This window comes from Lissotriton helveticus, chromosome 7 (assembly GCF_964261635.1).
Source record: "Lissotriton helveticus chromosome 7, aLisHel1.1, whole genome shotgun sequence".
Classification (NCBI taxonomy): Eukaryota; Metazoa; Chordata; class Amphibia; order Caudata; family Salamandridae; genus Lissotriton; species Lissotriton helveticus.
In genome coordinates this window covers 183,922,126-183,940,994 of record NC_136068.1, presented here as the reverse complement: position 1 = coordinate 183,940,994, position 18,869 = coordinate 183,922,126, and the positions used below count along the sequence as shown (strand labels likewise).

Below are 18,869 nucleotides of genomic sequence, written 5' to 3'. Positions count from 1 at the left end.
GCGCGAACTAGACCCGGAGGTATGAGAGTGCTGTACCTGATCACCAGTTACCTTACATACAGACGCATATATTTTTTTTACTAGGCACAGGGAGATAGATTAAGTGACTTGTCCAGAACCACAGAATGTTGAGAGTCCCTGCCGAGACCCGAGCCCTGTTCCCCACCTCTGAGATCTGCCACCCTGGCCGTTAGGCCACATTCTCTCCCAATGTTTTAGGAAATTCTTTTTTTCTATCATTATGAACAATGTCTCACTTCCGGGACACAGCCTGTGCATTAGCCCTGATCCCCCCACACCCAACGTTCTACTCTATTAACCTGCCATGCTACGTCTATTTGCGTAGCTCACTTCTTTCACTGAGGTAGCTTCTCAGCGCCAGCGGGCTGCGCAGGCTGCACGTGTGGAGTGTGGCCTCAATCGGAGAAAGTAAAATGCAGAAAAACAACCAGTTCATCAGTCAGGCGAGCAACGCCCATTGGGTTGAAAGGGTATCACCCCCTCCCCCGCCCCCCCCCCCTCGAAATTTGGCTCTAGTTGCTAATATACAAGTTCAAACCTGAATTAGTCAAGTAAAGCTGCCGTTCCCAGAATCCCGATCAACACGTTCTCCGACTCTTTAATGGCATAAAAGAAAGGGACAGAAATAAAATCTGAGGTCGCTACTACTCCTACGCCAACGTCCCCATCTCTAAGTGGCAGCGTTTGCCAGCATCATCTCTGGTCTCTGCAGCTGCTCCCACGGGGTCACGTGGCCTCGCCGTGGGACAGGACGCCGCATCCCGACACCGACTCCAGCGCAGATTGCTGTCCGAGCAGAAAAGAATCATCAGATGCGAGCGCGCCGCCTCGCGCCGGTCTCACCGAACAGCAGCTGCGGCATTCCAGCTTCATCTTACCGTTGAAATCAAGTTTACCACCGCCGGCTGCGAGGAGAGAGGGGTGGGCTGAGCAGCGCCAGTGCCAGATGCACCTTGCAGTTGCACCCGCTGGCGCCCTGTTCGAGTGCAGAAAGACTCGCCTTCCCCTGCATCAACATTGCAGAGCTGCGGTGCAGGCTAGTGGCAGTGAGACGTATATGTTTCACTTCTGCAGGCGACGGACAAGGGCAGCAGTCCAAGCTCACAGGAGGCTGCACGCGCTGAGTGGGAGGCAGGCCTTCCCACAGAGGTGCCATTATGTGACTGTGTTATCAAGTTAACACTTGACACATATCAATTAGCTTTGAGGCGCTGTTCTGTGACGAGGAAGCATGGTGTCCCTTTAAGAGTGTGCCTCAGTTTAGATGTTGGTTTACACAATTGCTGTTCCCCGACCGGTGATGTATATAGTAAAGCCCTGTACTCACCCTATCCTTGTACTCGGTGCCGCCCTGGCGCTGCTGCTCACTGCGCAAGGTCCCGGCCGGGAGTGGCCGCCCGCGTGAGTGAGAGATCAGCACAGCACCGACGTATATTATTCATGAGCTGACCTCATTAGCTTGGGAGGAGGTCCCGGGTAGCTCGAGGGGGCAGCCGGGGTCAGGAAACAGAAAGGATCGAGTCTGGGAGACTGGCGGCTCCGGTGCCACCCTTTGAGACCAGAGCGGGCAAGCGGCATTATGCACGCAGGCAGGAATGCTGCGACAGGGAAGGCCTCACTTGGGAGCTGTGAACGACTGCCTAAAATGTAACTATAGCAGGTCCCTCGATTTAACTGAAATTGCCTTTTGCTTCAATTGTACTGCTAGAAGGCAGTCTGGGAGCAGGTGTATGTATGTATATACATTCGTGTGATAAAAAACATGTTTCTGTGGCCCTCTTTCATCATCAAGAACAAACAATAAAGAAAAGGGACACACATTCAGGACATGCATTATGGGTAGTACTAGGCGGCACTATCTTTCAAAAGAAACAAGTCAGGTCCCGGGCCGTGCTGTGATTGGCTGACGTCACGGGGTGTCCCGGGCCGGCAGCCAATCACAGCGCGGCCCGGGAAATGACGTCACTGGGGTGTCCCGGGCCTGCAGCCAATCACAGCGCGGCCCGGGACAAAGGGGCGGGCTTAAAAAAAGACCCAGAAACGCCCCCGAATCGCGTTTTCTCTGGAAAACGTGATTGACGGCCAATCTCTTCCAATGGCTAGCCTCCATTTATGGAGCTAGCCAATGGAAGAAGGGGCGGATTCAAGTCCCCATAATGTAAACAATAGCTTTCGCCTGGGCGTAGCCCTGCTTCGCAGCGCTACGGCCAGGTCGAAACCTAAAAACCTGTACCCATGACTACCAAATCACTTCCAATTACCATCAGTCTTATAGAATGGCAGGAGGGTGCGCTGCCTGCCCCGACAGGGAAGTTACAAAACGTAAAGCTGATATACTAGTAGTATTGAACTTGAAAGGCTACTTAAAACATGGGAAAATACACAAATGTACTCCAAACGGCAGCGCGACTGCATCGTGTACGTTCTTTTATCCTTACTGGTCTAATGGTTTTTGTTTGCTGGCCAAGGTGGAACAGTATTTCCGGTGACACAATGTACGGTGGCTATCTTTGCAGATGTGCTTCCAGTGTAACTATTTAAAGGGAGCCAGTAGAATCCCCTGGTCACAACACACATATTTTACACTCTCTTGGTGCTATGGACTAGGAGCACAGAAAGGGATGTATTGGACTATTAAAATGTTAGAAAAGCCCTGAAACCCATTCTCAAACTCCAAAGAGGAAGTAAGACGCCCACTGTGATGCAGATGCTTTGCATGGAGGCATGAAGCATTACAGTCACAGAGCATTTGTCACAAGACATAATGAACAAGAAATGTCTTGCTGGACTCACCCGTGTCTAGATGACCAATAAAAGCATTAATTTCCATCCACTTAATAAGTAAGAAGAGGAACTACTACAAAAATAGAACATATCATGGAATCATATCTGAGTAATATAGTGGGCCAGCTTTACCATCAATTTTAGGGTAAGGATTGTCACTAAACATGGGGCAGGTTTGATGGCTGATGGCCCTCTCCCAATTAGTACGTCCATGCCTCAGATGAACTATATTAATTTTTCAGCACCTTTACTGCAGATTGAAGCGAACTGTGTATGCGGATAAAAATTGTAAGGAAGTTAAATATTATTATGTGGGGGAGGGGAGGCTTAACTGTTATCAGTCTATTGTCAAAGACCTACTGTGAACAGCATCAAGTTACACTGGCCTTTGGGTCATCCCATTTTTAGGTCGAGCGACCTATCTCAATGCGCGTGCGCATTGAGCGGGAGCGAGATATATAGGGGCTTATCGAGAGTTTACCTAACTGGCGATTCCACTGGTGATTTGATGCTGTGCCCGTGCGCTTTTAGGTCAATGCGCAAGCGCATTGACCTAAAATGCGCGTGCACATCACCAAATCGCCAGTCAATCACAGCAGCACTCTTCCCACACCTTTGAAGTGAAGCTTAGCTTCACTTCAAAGGCCCCTGCTGCTTCACACCCTCATGCCGCTCTCCCCGCTCCGCCCCTCCCCTGCCCGCCGTGTCGCATTTCTCCTCCCCCCTCCCCACAGCAATGCCCTCCGCCGGCCGTACTTTCACTTTGACGGCCGCAGGCCGTCTCTCGTGTTTCTCTTTGTTTTATTTTAACTGCAGCACCCTGTTGCATTGCTGCTTGCCTCCTCCAGCTACCTCACTTGGTGTATTTTACGCAGCACAGTTGAATCACATTGTGGCTATCACATTAATATCTAATTCCCCCTTCACTGTCACACATTCATTCAAGCTGCTACCTCATTTCAAAATCCCAGGAGATGAAATCACCACTATAAACCATCCACTAACCGCATATTTCACAGCCGAAAACTGAGGCTGTGAGGTTTTTTATTACTGGAATCTCCACGTGTGGTGTTTATCACTTCTGCACTCAGCGAAGCTGTGATATTTCATATGCAACCCTCTTAGGCACCACTTTGTCAGTGACGTCCCATTCAACTCCAAGGTTTCCTCCAGTTCCGGTTTAAGACACTTTTTCAAAAATTGATTGTGTCGAGCTTCTTAAGAAATTTCAGGTCAATTAAACAAGAAAGCAAAAGTGTTAATGCTATTGTGACTAAAAACTGAATAAAAAGAACAAGCTAGCACTATGCACCATAAACAGCTGCATTAATGTAACGGCATGTATGGCGCATAGTTCCCGAAAGACCTTTATTCAGGATTTCACCCCAGAATCAAGGCTGCAGCTGATCTCGGTTTGCCCACTGCAAGGAATTCCAAACAAATCCTCAGATTGTATTGTTATAACATAAAGAAAGAATCACTTTGAACAAGACGTTTTCCATGATCAATTGCTCTCAGAGACCTCCAGCAATCGCAGACATTGTTAACCCTGTATGAGGCTTATTGGCGGGGTGTGCTTAGCATGGATTTAAGATAAGGAAGCTAGAGGGAGAGATATTCAAAATCAAACATCTTTGGAGTTTAAAAAGAATGTAAAACAACTCTGTACTGCGGTTTAGCGCCTTGACACCTCCGGGTAATTGTTGAGCTTTCAAAATACCTAAAAATAGCTATGTATATTTAGCATCCCACAAACAACTCTCACACAAGTGGCCCTTTATCAAGAGGAGTGAGGCCACAATCGCGGAAAGAACAGACACGCTCGTTGTTTGCGCACCTCCAGCTTCACTGTTCTCAAACCATGCATTGGCATCGCCCACCTTCCCTGGGGTCGTGTACAGGTCATTTGCATAGATCTTACCCTTTCTTGGAGTGATTGAAATTCAAAATAAGCATTAAAAATGCAAAAGATCTCGCCTTTCATTAACTTAAAGCCATTTGCTTTGCCATACAATACCATTAGCAAAGCAAATGGCTTTAACTTAATCAAAGGCGAGACCTATTGCATTTTCAATGCTTGTTACCATTGGCTTCTTGTCAATCTTATCTGCATGCTTCTTATTCAGTTGATTTCTTTCCTCTGATTGTGTCTTTAACAATCGTGGAGTGTACATTCTTTTGATTGGCTAACTTGTGTCCTTCCACAGCTTACACTGAGGAATACACTTTTTAAGTCGAGCTTACCTTACGGCATTACTGGTTAAAAGAAAAAATGACGTCGATCTTACAGAGATTTTACAGTGGGCTTAAAGCTAGTCCGTTGCTTACCATTTGTTGGCTTTATCTCAACTCTCAGTTGCTTACTTCTTATTCCATGTCTTGCTTTATCCCTCTTTTGTTTGTCCTCCCCTCTGGAGAATATCTTCTTTACATGTGTCCTTCCACTACTGCTCACTTTTAGCAGACTACTTTTTCTCTTTTGCTGAAGTACTGCATGAGCGAATGTACTTTCCAGTTGTCTCCCCCATGTGCTTCTCCTCCCCAGCGCCCCAAGTTGTTCTCGCACATCTGTGTGCTTCTCCCCTAAGATATCTGCTTTGGTGCACTTTTTATACAGCTTCTTGCTCCAAAATTGGTGTGAGCCATCTTAGAATGTTAAATTAAAACAAAATAGCCACCTTATCATGATGGATGCTCACGCAAACATAACCAAACAGCGGCCGCCATAGTGTTATGAAGCATACGTGCACATGCATAATGATGGATGCATGCATCTATCTTCGTGTTTTTAATTAAATATTTTTAGCTAATGCTTTTCTGTATCAACAAAAAAGCATGTTTTATCTTCCTGTCAATACCAAACAGAAGCGACAAAGAGCACTGGCAACGACCAAAGGTCAGGTAATCCCCTAGAAAGTCGATACCTACTTGGTTTGCCAGTGATTTTTCTAGACATTAAGTAGTTTCAAAAATCATTTTTCTTGATTTTCTCACCCCTTTTTCCATGGCAAACAAATAGTGAGCATCTGAAAGTTCCTTCGGTGGCAGTGCATGCCCTACTGACTAGCTGGGTTGCATGATAACAGAAACTGGATAATTACACTGCAGCTCCCTTAGCTCACCAATAGTAGTGGGCTTAAATAACAAAACAATAAATGGTTTGTGAAATGCTATCCTTTATTGTAGCACAATACAACTATTACCAAAGTCAAAAAATCTGATTGAACATAGATATTTTCTTTGTGAAGATAATTTCACTTGTAATCAGCCAAGTATGCCAGTTAAAATATTGCACACAACTTATTAGGAGGGTTCTTTGTCGGATGCAATAATTATTGCACCTTATAAAATCTGAAACCGAGGTGTTCTGAATTTATTGGGTGCAAACATTATTGTCAATTCTGACTGTTTAGGGAATAACATGCAGATGTTGGTACTTACTGCACAACAATCTGTGTGTCTTGGTAAATAGTGGGCCATTTTTCCCATGTTAAATTCTGAAAGTTCTTTAACCCACTAAATTTGCATAGTAAAAATAATCCACAATTAAAATGCAGAGTTTTTAGTTAACAGACTGAGTGCTCTTAATCCGACGCAATAATTATTGCAACTTATAAAATCTGACATCAAGCCACTAAAAACTTGTCAGGTGTAATAATGATCTATTCTGAATATTTGCGGAATAACGTGAATTTTGGTGCTTACCACACCAATCAGCTTTGGTGATAACAAAGAAAGGAGCACTAAGACTTAGTCCCACTCAATGTTTGACAAAAAATCTTTACTCTTCAGCATTGCTCAATGTTACTGTCTCTGAACCCCAGTAGTTATAGGGAGTATTTCATTAGCCAAAGCTTCAATCCACAACTCGCACTTACATCATACAAACCTCTCAGCTACTCATCCCCCAGTAACTACAATCCAACCTGTTCAAACGTACGACTTGCCCTACTGATGTCAGATGGACATGATCAATGTTTACCATGAGGTGCAACTGATATAAAATCTAGCACTGAAGAAAGTGATTACATTTTTTTAACAGGAAGTTTTTATATTCTTCTACTTTTAGAGTTAATGCTGATGAACCTTCATCAACCCAGTTGTGTGGGAGATACAAAACAACTGCTGCTCACACTCAATGAATGCAAAAGGTTTCCACATGGACGCATCATTCTCACAGAGGTTCGAAACTGCTTATACAAAAGGCAATGTGTTATGTGATCATAAATTCCATTACCATGTACATTGCCAGTCACTGCACTGAAGCAACAACTGAGACAGCAGCAGGATTTTAATGTGATAGGTTTAATGAATGACCCAAGACCTCACGTCTGAAGCTCAAAATGTTGACTACTTCCTGACTGGACTGAATTCAAGAGAAAAGTAAATTGTCTAACCAAACATTTTCATACCGTAAGCTTTTGTATACTGAATTTAGCCCAAGTCAACAGACTGTGAACTGGGAGTAAGTTTTATTTGTCAAGCGTCACACTGTGTTACTTTTGTACTTTTTTGCACCATAAAATGTAGTGTTCCGTGAACAGACAAAAAAAAGATTTAAAAATTGCTTCAGATGAAGAAAACCTTAACACCAAAACAACATGTAACTTGTTAATATTGAATCTATTAGTAATCTTGGAAAAACAATGGAGGTAGTTCGAAATAACTAAAATGTTAAGGCATATGGATCAATGGGCAATTTTACAAAGCAAACATTCAAGCAAACCACTATTTTTGGTAATTTGGGTATCTCTTGATGATTCAGACAAGTTCATACCAACACTGTAGCGTCTGTGAATGTCAAACTGTGCAGGTTCCTGCAGAGAAAACTTTGAACAATGACAGTCAAATTTAAACACAACAAAAACTCAAAAGAATTTAAAGTCAAGCATGAATTTCAAAATGAAAATGTTTTTAATCACCTACTTTGAAATAACCTGTTAACCATACTTATATTTTACTCAGGATCGGGTAGGAATAGTTCAACAAATTTTAATAGAGCGAGTTCTAAGGCTTCGATGATGACAAAAAAAGAAAGACAGCCGTGAGTGCCATGCTTTTAGGATACGAGATACAATTCCCCAGGAGCAGTGGTATCTAACCATAGCCAGTGTTTATTTGTTGAGTTGTACTCGGTGGAGCAGTTTCGGATATTAAATTAGGGACTTATTACTTATGCATGCAATGGGAACAAGTTGGGTTTCAAATAGAAAGTTAATCACATCTTTGGAGCGTTTGATTTATTGTTCAGAATGTCTATGAATACGGTGTGTTATGGGAGATCTGCTTGTATATGTTGTACTCTTTAAAAGAAAGTTCTGCGTTTAGTTATTTATCAAACAGGGTTTAAATGCGGGTGAATGGGGCCTCTACCTCAGTTAAGACCAACTTAATTTGATACGGTTGCACAGATACCTTGTGGCCCCATGTCTTGCTCGACGCAATAATCCAATATGAGCTTTCAATCAAGTGTTGCATTGTGGAACTTATGGTTTCACTTTTAACATTGCAAGTGTACATTGAAAATTCCTAACATGCTAAATGTTGTTGCTTTAAACGATTGACTCTCTGGAATATCACAAATCGGATGGGGCCAAATGAAAACAATTGTTTGTGAAATGTAGAGGCTCCCATGTTTTCTCTCTCTATGAACTAGTTGTAGAATGAAAAAAGGTTCTGCCTACCGCAAGGTTAAAGTCCTGCGATTTCGAACATCAAAAAATGTATCGACCTGAAAGTTTCTGAAAAAGAAAACAGCTGAAAGGAAGATATACGATTGCCATTGTGGGAAACCATTAAAATGAATGAGTCAACATCTTTTTAAGAACCCCAAGATCATAGCAGTATGTAAAACAAGCATTTGCAATGCAATAGGTCTTGCATTTACGAGAGTTTGAGCTATTGGCATTGTAAATGGCAATGCCTTTTAATAATGTGTTTTTAACCGGGAAAATAAAAGGCACTGTCATTTACAATGCCAATAGCTTCAACTCTCGCAAATGCAGACCTATTGCATTGCAAATGCGTTTGGTGCATGTGCTATAAAAACATTTTTTAAAGCGTTAGGTGAGTGCGTGTCCTGCCTGCAACAGCACGCGGGACAAAGCTATATGGGAAAATAGTGCTAGGAGGCTGTAATTGATGCCTATCTAGAACACACGTAACAGGGGCTGTCGCCATGGGAGGTTATAAAACGAGACACAGTACTAAGGAAGGACTACTACGCCCAGGGCTCGAGTCGGGGTACCACGCGGGCGGATGGCGTCCCCCCACTTATTTTACCGGAAGCTCGATAACTGGAGGAAATGGAGCCAAACATGCACTCTTTGGCCTCTCTGGGGCGAGATCGGAGCCCATTCAGAATGCTGCTCACGCGCTGACTTCCTGATGCAATCGCATCTAAGGGGTGAGCGAGGGGAGGCAATGAGTCTGATGGTGCAAGCCACCTTTCGTGATGACTCATGACGTCAGCGTCCTCCCACTTCTTTTTTTAGGACTTGTGCCCTGACTACGCCTATTGATTAATGAACAGACAGTTAACAGTGGACGACACAAGCCGGTGAAAAATATGGGCGTAGCCTCAAGTCCCTACCTGAATACAGAATGCTCACAGAGCAGAGTCAGCTGCCAAGGCTCGACCTAGAAATAATTGTCTATTGGCAGAACCATGATCTGAGCTAAATACTACTTCACGAACCTACAACTCAGGATCATAATCGGAAGAGGTGAAATGTTTACTGGTGTGTGAAAGTCCCTAATGACACTCCACAAAACCACCCCTAATGGCGGTAGCAGTTGCCGGAGTTACATTTACAAGCTGAATTACAATATTACAACCGCTACTTTCAAAATTTGAAGTTTTTTGCAAAATTTCAATACTAGCGTTCGAATTGTAAAAAAACAAAAAATAAACCCCCCAGAATTCTTTAGGTAGAAAGGTAGCACTTTAGACAGTAAATTAACAGTGAGTCGCTATTCGCAAATCTTGCAAGAGTCTGCGACCTCTTTCTACTCAGCCCTCGGTGCACTCAAAGACGTTAAAGTGACGCAACCACGTAGTTTTTACTCTCTACGTATCGAAGTCCGCTTTCGTTGTACAGAAAAGTAGTACCCAGTTTCAGCCTAAGTCTCGGTATCCTACACCCGATAGGTGACCAGTACACGAGTTAGTACGAATCTGGGTACCGCATTCAATGGGATGGCAAAAAGACCGACGTAGAAACACAGTCACATTAATAAAATTAGGGTGATATGATGGGCTGTGGTATCACTCCGCCAACAGACGGAGACCGATCATGGCGCCTGTGTAGAATGCCAGAACAGAGAGGGAACGAAACGTCTACAATCGGAACATGGTAAGGGCGCATTCGCGGTGGGTTACCCGGCGCTGGAGCGGTCATCTAACCGAGGGCCAGCTGAGGACCCTGAGGTCCCTATACTTGCCTGAGCGGAAAGCGTCATACACACAAGATGGCTGCGTTGCAGGCAGTGCGGGGGGCAGCCGCGGCGAGGGCCTAGGCGGATTCAACGCACTGCCCACCTTCATTCAGGAAGGTGCGGGAAGTGGGAACTTGGTTGAATAAAATCAGTTCGTGATGATTTCTCGAAATATGAGGATTCCGGATAGGTCGGGTTGGTAGTACGTTCCCCTCTGATTCCGGATAGGTGGGTCGGCAGTACGTTCCTTACCCGACCCGAACTCAACAGTGTGACTTGGTAGAAAAGTAATAGTCGTCTGACTTGGCGGCCCAGAAACCTGAAGCAACGGAGGAGCAACTAACTCCACGTTGTAGCCGTGTAGGTTGTGTCTAAGAATGCCCCGAAGGTCTTCATGTCTTCCAGTACCTGGAGGGTCGGGAGGGGCACAGCTATGGGCTAGTTGCGAGAAGGAAGTTGGACCTATTTTCGGTCGATTCTATTAACTGGGAACCTTCTTGTTCCTCCCCATCTGCAACAGAAATGTGGTTGCATTGAACGTCGAACTCCTGGGGGGTGGGTAGTTGTCTTCGTCTTTTTGTAAGGCCTTGTGCGTACCCTTAGGACAGGCATCTAAAATAACTCGGTTGTTAGCCCACCTAGTCCATGTTATTATTTGGTGCACTCTTGAATATGTAGTTCAGTTTAAGTCCTCACTAAACTGTCTACATGACCCAGAATTCAAAGGAAATTCAGACTGCACGAGTTGTTCTTTGTCATGCAATTAGGAAATTCGAGAACTCTGTTGATACAATTCCAGCTAGGGGAGGCTCGAGTGCCATCAAGTAGCCGCTGGCCCCATCAAAGTGTCTGTCATGGCCCAAATATTGAGCCTAGACATGGAAGGACCTATTATGTAAATCACTCAACAATTAACCTATCATGTAAATTACTCAACAGTTGATGTGTAAAAGAATATTACAAGAAAAAAAAAGTTCTCTTTTCATTTGGGTCACATTAGATCACATTTTTACAGTGCTGGTACGACCTGGTCATTGTTCTTATGTAGAACATTACATTAAATCATCTGTATTAACTTTTCAACTAGACCTGTCTGTCTTTGTTTACTTTAATTATCAGTCAGACGATTATTAGGGCAACTATAGATCACATTTTAAGTGTTTTATTTTTACATTTACTGTACTGATATAATATTGTCTTTAGGAGATTTTGTAAATTGTTATACTGTGTGGGACATTAAAATAACAGTTATGATGGTATGAAACCAGCCGCGTGGCAACCCTAGCTTTGTGTGACATTTTTTAAAACTTGTAGTTTCCAATAAATGTAGAAAGATTTAAAAGAGAATACCTGGGTGACTTTGCCTCCTATGAGATGAGTAACAGTTACAATTTTTGTGTGTGCTTTATAAATTTATCATAACATTGCATGTGAAGCAACATTACATTGTAGCAACCAGTATAACACTAAATACATGTCAGTCCTCCCAAAGTTAGTCTCACAGTAGTTCGCCTGGGATCATGTTTACTGACCCAACATGTAAGTCAGTATTTCAGCCCTGATGTTTCTAGTCTAAGAATCTTCAATCAAGCCACGGTTACCACTTCCTTTTTTCCAAGTTGGGGCAGATGATTTTGGATCTTTGCGTTTTAAGAGCAAAGTTGATTTGTTTATATTTTAAATGGGCTGACTTGTAGAATATATAAACCTCTTCATAATTTTCTATTGCTAAATAATAAAAACATTTTGTGTGTAAACCAGTTGTGATTCAATCATAAAAGATTGCAAATAGCATAAACCAGTTCAGTTCCCACAGCTTTATTCGATCTTTGTAAACAGACCATAAAAGCACAACAGTACATAAAAAATGTCCTCACCAATAAATATATATGAAGTTAACCCCTGCGCACATTTTTGTGCTGTGGGGGCAAATGAAAGGGTGGGTGGGGTTCGGACGGCCCCCGGCCGTATTCTGCACATGCCCAGCGTGACGTCAGAATAAAAAGATAAAAAGATATGTAAGTCTGTCTGTGCAGCATAACTATTATGTGGGAAGGGAGCAAGATCTGATAGTCTGTACATGTTTTGTGGGTAACCCTAGAGTAACAGAATCGTATTCAGTCGGAAACTCAATAAAATAAATCTATGCTGCAGGTTATTTATGCGGGATAAATAATGAAAACATTCTCTTGGTATTGACAGTACCTGATCGTAAGCAATTGAAGAACGAAGGGTACTATTTTTTCCCTTCGCACATAATTTGCTCTTTTTATATACAAATCCGTTAACCATGTCTCCATGGCCTTTTCACATATATCTGTGTCCTGGAAAAGTTTTACCAGGTGTTGCTGCAGACTTTGTGTTGGCTAAATAGATATTCTTAATCACATCCAGTGGGCCTCCTCCCAGTTTTTTAGCAAACCTTCCAACAGCATTAAGGCTCATTTACATACCCTGGTCTCTTGTTTCCACCAGTTTGGACCACGAGTGTTCTTTATCTAAGAGCACTCCAAGTTATGAAAAGGAGTCTACCACCTTTAATTTCTTGCCTGCCAAGCTAAAGTGGGGATGTTTCTCGCCTTTAGACGCTTCGCCACGATTATAAATGACTTGGATTCATTAACTTTTAAGTCAAGGGAGGCCCTAAAGATGGAATATGCTTTAACTAATTTTTGTAGGGCTAACCCCGATCTAGCCATCAAAACCGCATCATCGGCATACGCCAGGATCGGGAGCGGGGTTTGATCAAATTTGGACACGTCCAGTGAAAGGGCAGACAGGAAGGACTCATCCCGTTCGGATAGATTCGAGCTCATCTGGTCCAACCACTACAGCGTCCCCTTCACCATCTCAGGACCCACCAACAATGGCACCTTATCCCCTAGCTCCATGTGCAGAAACTGGAAAAAGATATCAGAAGACCAGTGGAACAAGCTGGCAACTCCGACCTCCCAGACAACATCCAACCAAGAACAGGCTGCAAAGAACTTCTCCCAGTGGATCACTGAAAGTGTCGACACAATCGCACCTGCCAAGTCAGCGAAATCCAAAGGATCTGCCAGAAGAGTCAGCTGGTTCACCACCGAGTTGAAATCCACCAAATGCAGCTGCCAACAACTAGAGAGGAAGTGGTGCACTAGCAAAAAATAGGAGACCATACCTCCTTCCAGGCAGCGCTCAACCAGTACTACGACTCCTGAAAGAAAGTCTGTTTAGGATATCGTATAGAAGCCAGCACAAACCGCAGCATGGAGCTCTTCACCATCGTGAAAGTGTTCTCCAATCTTGCAGCCTCCTGGAACATCATCACCCCTCCCAAGAACTGTGTGACACCCTGGCTGACTTCTTCCACACAAAGATCTATCATCTACAAAAACTTCAAACCCCAACCCACCGCAGCTGACAGTATCAGCCTGCTCTCACACACGAGCACCTAATCACCCACTGGAACCCACTCACAACTCCAGCCGCAAACTCCATCATCTCCTTCATGAACACCGTGTACTCTGGTTCACCCACGGACCCCTGTCCCCACCAGGTTTTCAACATTGGGATCATTTTCTTAAATCACACCCAAAATATGGAACAACTGCCCACAACCCATCAAAGAAACCTCCTTGCTTCCTCAATTCTGCCGGAAACTGACGACCTAGCTCTTTAACTAATTCTGCAGGACCTCACGCCTACAAAGCTGCTCCAGCACCTCGATACCCTGACTGGTGATTAGCACGCTGTACAAATCCATATTTGATAACCGTGCCCCTATTTCTTTCAAAATAGTCTGTTATTTGGACTTGCATATGTTTTGCAAAGTGTGGGTCACAAAGCCGCCATGCACCCAGTTTTCGCATTCTACCCCAGCATGTACCTCAATGCCAGATACGAAGTCATAGGGGTGCCTTGTCTGTTAGGGTGTGTCGCAGGATGCAGGCTTCATCCTGATAGCCAATATTGACATCTGGCAGGAAGAAGTAGTTTATTCGAGCTGGCGACTTGTGTGCTGCTGAGTAGTGCATGAATTCTTTGTTGTGTAAGTGTCTCAAGCCAGGTATAAGTCATGCAAAGCAGTTTTGCCCACCCAGCCAGTGCACGGGATCTGTGAATGGTGGTAGCACCTTTAGTATCCAAATTAGAACCGATAACTGAATTAAAGTCCCTGCTCACTATTGTTAATCCTACCAGCAAATGAAGGTGCATACTCGGAGACAAATGTACGTCTGACCTTCCCAAGATTGCCCTCCACTATGGTGAAATTCCCAAGGTTATAAATATACATTTTAGGGATTTGTACTTGGATGTGTTTGTCAATGAGGATGGCTGTGCCTCGAGAGTTGTTAGTGTATTCAGGGTGGTGGGCTGTGGTGTAGCGACTGCTGGTAGAATCACAAATCTATTAACCAGTAAGTAGGTTACCTGCAAAAGGATTGTCTGTGAAGCATGTCTCTTAAGGTATTGAAATATGGCTCCTCGCTTGACCTTGTTATTGAGTTTGTTTATGTTCCAGGATATCAGGCTGAAAATGTCTTGAGCAACTGTCATAGTGGGTCTTCACATGTGATTTTCATGTATGTTGTGTGCTGCTGCTTAAATAAGGGAGCCCAAATATGTAATCCCAGTTCCTCCTCACAACATACACCAAAGTATTTGTCACCCCTACTCAACTTTTGAATCATAAGTCAGGGGTGTAACCATGCTAGGAGCCATCTAAGCATTGCATTAACAAAGAAAAATATATATGGGTAGACAATGGTTCGGCAACTGTCCAATAGGATCACATTAAACTAGGAAAAGCGTTTCAATTAATTCACGCTAGGGAGCAGGAGACATAGGGAGTTTGTACAGTATACATTTATTTAAAGTACTTTATAAAAAAGAGAAAAGAAAAGTTTCAGGTGCTCACATAAGTGACAGTGTACAGAACGTGACATAAGTGAACGAAGTGAAATCAGACATCACAAAACAAGGTAAATCCACATAAATATATACAATTAAAACATGGAAATTTTCTTGTGTGGGTCGACGACGTTTCGATCTATATAAATCAAGATCATCATCAGGACAGAAATGGAGCTTCCTGAAATAAGGAGCTATTTTCATTACATCTTCCTCACAATTAATTTAATGTGACTGATGGAGTTTTATTGCAAGTAAAACAGAAACTGCCTCGTTTTCCAGTTTATCCGAGAAAATGCTCGCAGGGGAGACGGCTGTTGCTTCCGTGATAGCTTATCCTAATTCAGTTAAAGGCGCGGAGCCATAGTCCTCCGGTAGCTCAGTTTCCCTGGATGGGGGCAGCAATTGGGGGTCTCCATCTCCTTCTCAAGGCGACTCGCGTCCGTAGTCCGCGGCGCCGAGGTCCATTACGTTGAGGAACAAAAATGGAAATGATTGCCTTCTGTCGTAAAATCAGACTGAAGGCCTTCTTTCACAATCAGCCACCTATAAATAACTATGAAACAACTGGATTGAAAAACAAGTCCACGTTTGTCCCTAATCAGAATATCCCAAAACAGATTCATGCTTTCGAGCAAGTGGTATTATCCTCAATAAACAAGCTTGAGAAAAAGAACATGTATGTCAAGCCAAATTTAAGTAAAGGCCAGTGGACAGCACTAAAAGGTCTCAGCGAGGACCGCACAATAATAGTTAAACCAGCCGATAAGGGCGGAGCCACTGTTCTGTGGCCTAGGGACAAATATCTGAAAGAAGGTGCATCCCAGATAAATAACCACACCTGGTACAGAAAACTAACTGTGGACCCAACGAAAGAAATTCAATCCAAAATAGCTGAGTTGATACAAAAGGGAAGCGACAGTGGTTATGTAGGCGTGAAAGAAAGGGATTTTCTTGTAAAGAAATTCCCCCGCATACCACTGTTGTATCTCCTTCCCAAGATACACAAAAATCCGGCCGAGCCTCCTGGAAAACCGATCGTCTCGGGATGTGACTCGTGCCTGGAACCCCTCTCGAAGTACGTTGACTATTTCTTAAAGCCCTTTGTGACTGGTGTAAAGTCGTATTTACAAGATACCACCGACTTTTTGGTCAAAATTGAAAACATGGAGTTTAATCCCGCTACTGAGATCATGGTCACGATGGACGTTACATCACTATATACGCAAATCCCACAAAGCGAAGCACTAGAGGTTATGGAGTTATACCTTGACAAAAGAACAAGACCCCACAGGGTTCCCACAACCTTTATTTTAGAACTCGCGGAATTAACACTAAAGAAAAATTATTTCCGCTTTAATGATGAGTTCTTTCTACAAACCAAGGGGACAGCCATGGGCTGTCCTTATGCGCCGGAGATGGCTATATTGTTTATGGCAGAATATGAGAACAAGTTCGTTGAGAACAACAATCCCTACAAGAAGCATATAAAACAGTGGCTCAGATATATTGATGACGTGTGGCTCCTGTGGCAGGGGAGCCACACTGAACTGACAGAATTCCACCAGTGGCTGAACAATAAGCATCAGGACATCAAATTTTCAATGGAACAGAGTAACTCAAAAATGACATTCTTAGATGTCGAAATTAGATGTGATGACGGGTGCCTAAAATCGTCCCTTTATAAAAAAGAGACGGATAGGAATACCATCCTCCACCATCGGAGCGCACATCCTAGAAATCTGAGGACTAACTTGCCTTACGGGCAGCTACTCCGAATCAGGAGAAATTGCTCTGATCTGAAAGATTATGATGTGCACTCAAAGAAATTTTGTGAAGAAATGATCACCAGAGGATACTCCAAAAAATTGTTAAAACATGCTTGTAAGAGGGCACGCTACACTCCACGTGAGTGCCTTCTTGAACGGAAAAACAAACAGGAACTAGAAAAAATGGTTTGTGTCACAACATTTGGCCCCCATGCCCATCAGATACGACAAACTATTCTTAAAAATTGGCATCTGTTGGAAGAACTTGAATGCTAATTTCCAAAACCTATTTTTGCTTTTAAAAAAAACAGAAGCATAGGCCAACAAATTGTTCGAGCTGATGTAATGATGGAGAAACCCAAACATGATTTATTATCAGCATGGGGTCTAAAGCAGATCACGGGCCACCATAGATGTGGGAACTGTGTGTCATGTGACACAACAATTGAGGGCAGTGAATTTCTACACAGAAATATAAGATGGAAGAATGAGAATTTTAGTAATTGCAGAACCAAAAATGTGGTTTATGCAATCATGTGCAGTTGCGACAAACTGTATATAGGAAAAACGAACCAGCAAATTAACACTCGTGTCACACAACACAGATCACGCATCAAAAATAAAGTTGCGTCTGCTCCCATGGTTCAACATTTTATTGAACAAGGACATTCAGAAATGGACTTTAAATGGACTGTTCTGTACACAATTGGGCATAACAAAAGAGTACAAGATGTTGATGATGTCCTTCTCAAAAAGGAAGCCTACCTGATATTGAGATTTAATAGCTTTCAGACTGGGTTAAATTCCATGTCTGAGATTTCCAGATTGTAAAATCCTCCTAAAAAATGAACTTGAACTCACCTAAAGCCCCATGAATATAGGTAGTGTAGGGGACTACATATCCCATAAACCCCACGCGTCAGGTGACTTGATAAAACAACCCCGCCTCCTTCCAACATGGCGCTTTGATGCCAGGTCGCCAGGAGTGAGAGTCACAGCCAAGTACTAGAGACATTGGGTAAGTGATTACTGCCCGGCAACGCTGAAATTCGAACTATGCCTCAGATGGCGAGCTGCTAGTAATTGAGCGCTTGTCTTTGTTACAGACCGCGGACCACTCTAACTTGTATTGAGCCGTCTCTGCTTTACGCCGCCTGCAGCTGGGAGAACATTCCCGCTGAGCCTTGGAGCACAGGTAAACATGATCGTCAGTTAAGGATGCTAGCAGCACTTTTCCATGCCACGAGGACGAGTTACAACTCTCCTTTACTAATTTTTTCAGGCTCACAATCGGGACCCCTGGGTGTGTGGGAAAACCTAAATTACATTGAATGCCTACCAAATTTTGGATTCTTTTTAAAAAGGGAACACACAGACAAGACTCAAGGTAGGGGTGCTCACCGTGATGGCACCGGGTAATCCGCCTTCTTTTGGAAACATTATACTGACGAGGTTTTTCCTCTTCCAGACACCCCGGCAGGAACATTATAAAATAATTGAACTCCAACATACTGCGACCACCTCAGTAAGGTAATCTCCTTGCTCTCAACGCATATATCTGAGCGATAAAAAGAGGCTATGTATTATTTTAGAGGAATTGACACAAACTTTTGTTTGTTTTATTTATTATTTTTTGCACAAAAACATGCAGGAAAATTAAAAAGCCCTGATGAGAACGCGCAAATTAACATAGCGAGTTCGAAACGCGTCGGCCACATGGAGACAAGCACCGTTTAAAGATCTGGGAATAAATTGCCCCTTTAATGATTGAAAGTTGGATTAAGCATTTCAGTCTTATTTATACTGTGCATGATATTGATTTATCTTTTCTCCATCTGATTTCTTCTTGATTTTTCTTGATTCTTTCGATTGGAAATCAACTGTTTTTGATTGGTAATCAACTGTGAATGAATATTTGTGTTGGTACACAAATAATTGTGCAATTGTATATTTGAGATGTGGTGA

General features: G+C 43.2%; 1 protein-coding gene across 2 annotated transcripts in view; it reads left to right on the top strand.

Moving 5' to 3' along the window:
• Positions 1-10,058: 10,058 nt before the first annotated feature.
• The window catches only part of ZNF335 (zinc finger protein 335), a 272,021-nt gene continuing 263,210 nt past the window's right edge, over positions 10,059-18,869 (top strand). For both annotated transcript variants that reach the window (XM_078651910.1, XM_078651911.1), the window contains exon 1: positions 10,059-10,160. The gene's annotated coding sequence lies outside the window, so the exon portion shown is untranslated. The remainder of the gene's footprint in view (positions 10,161-18,869) is intronic.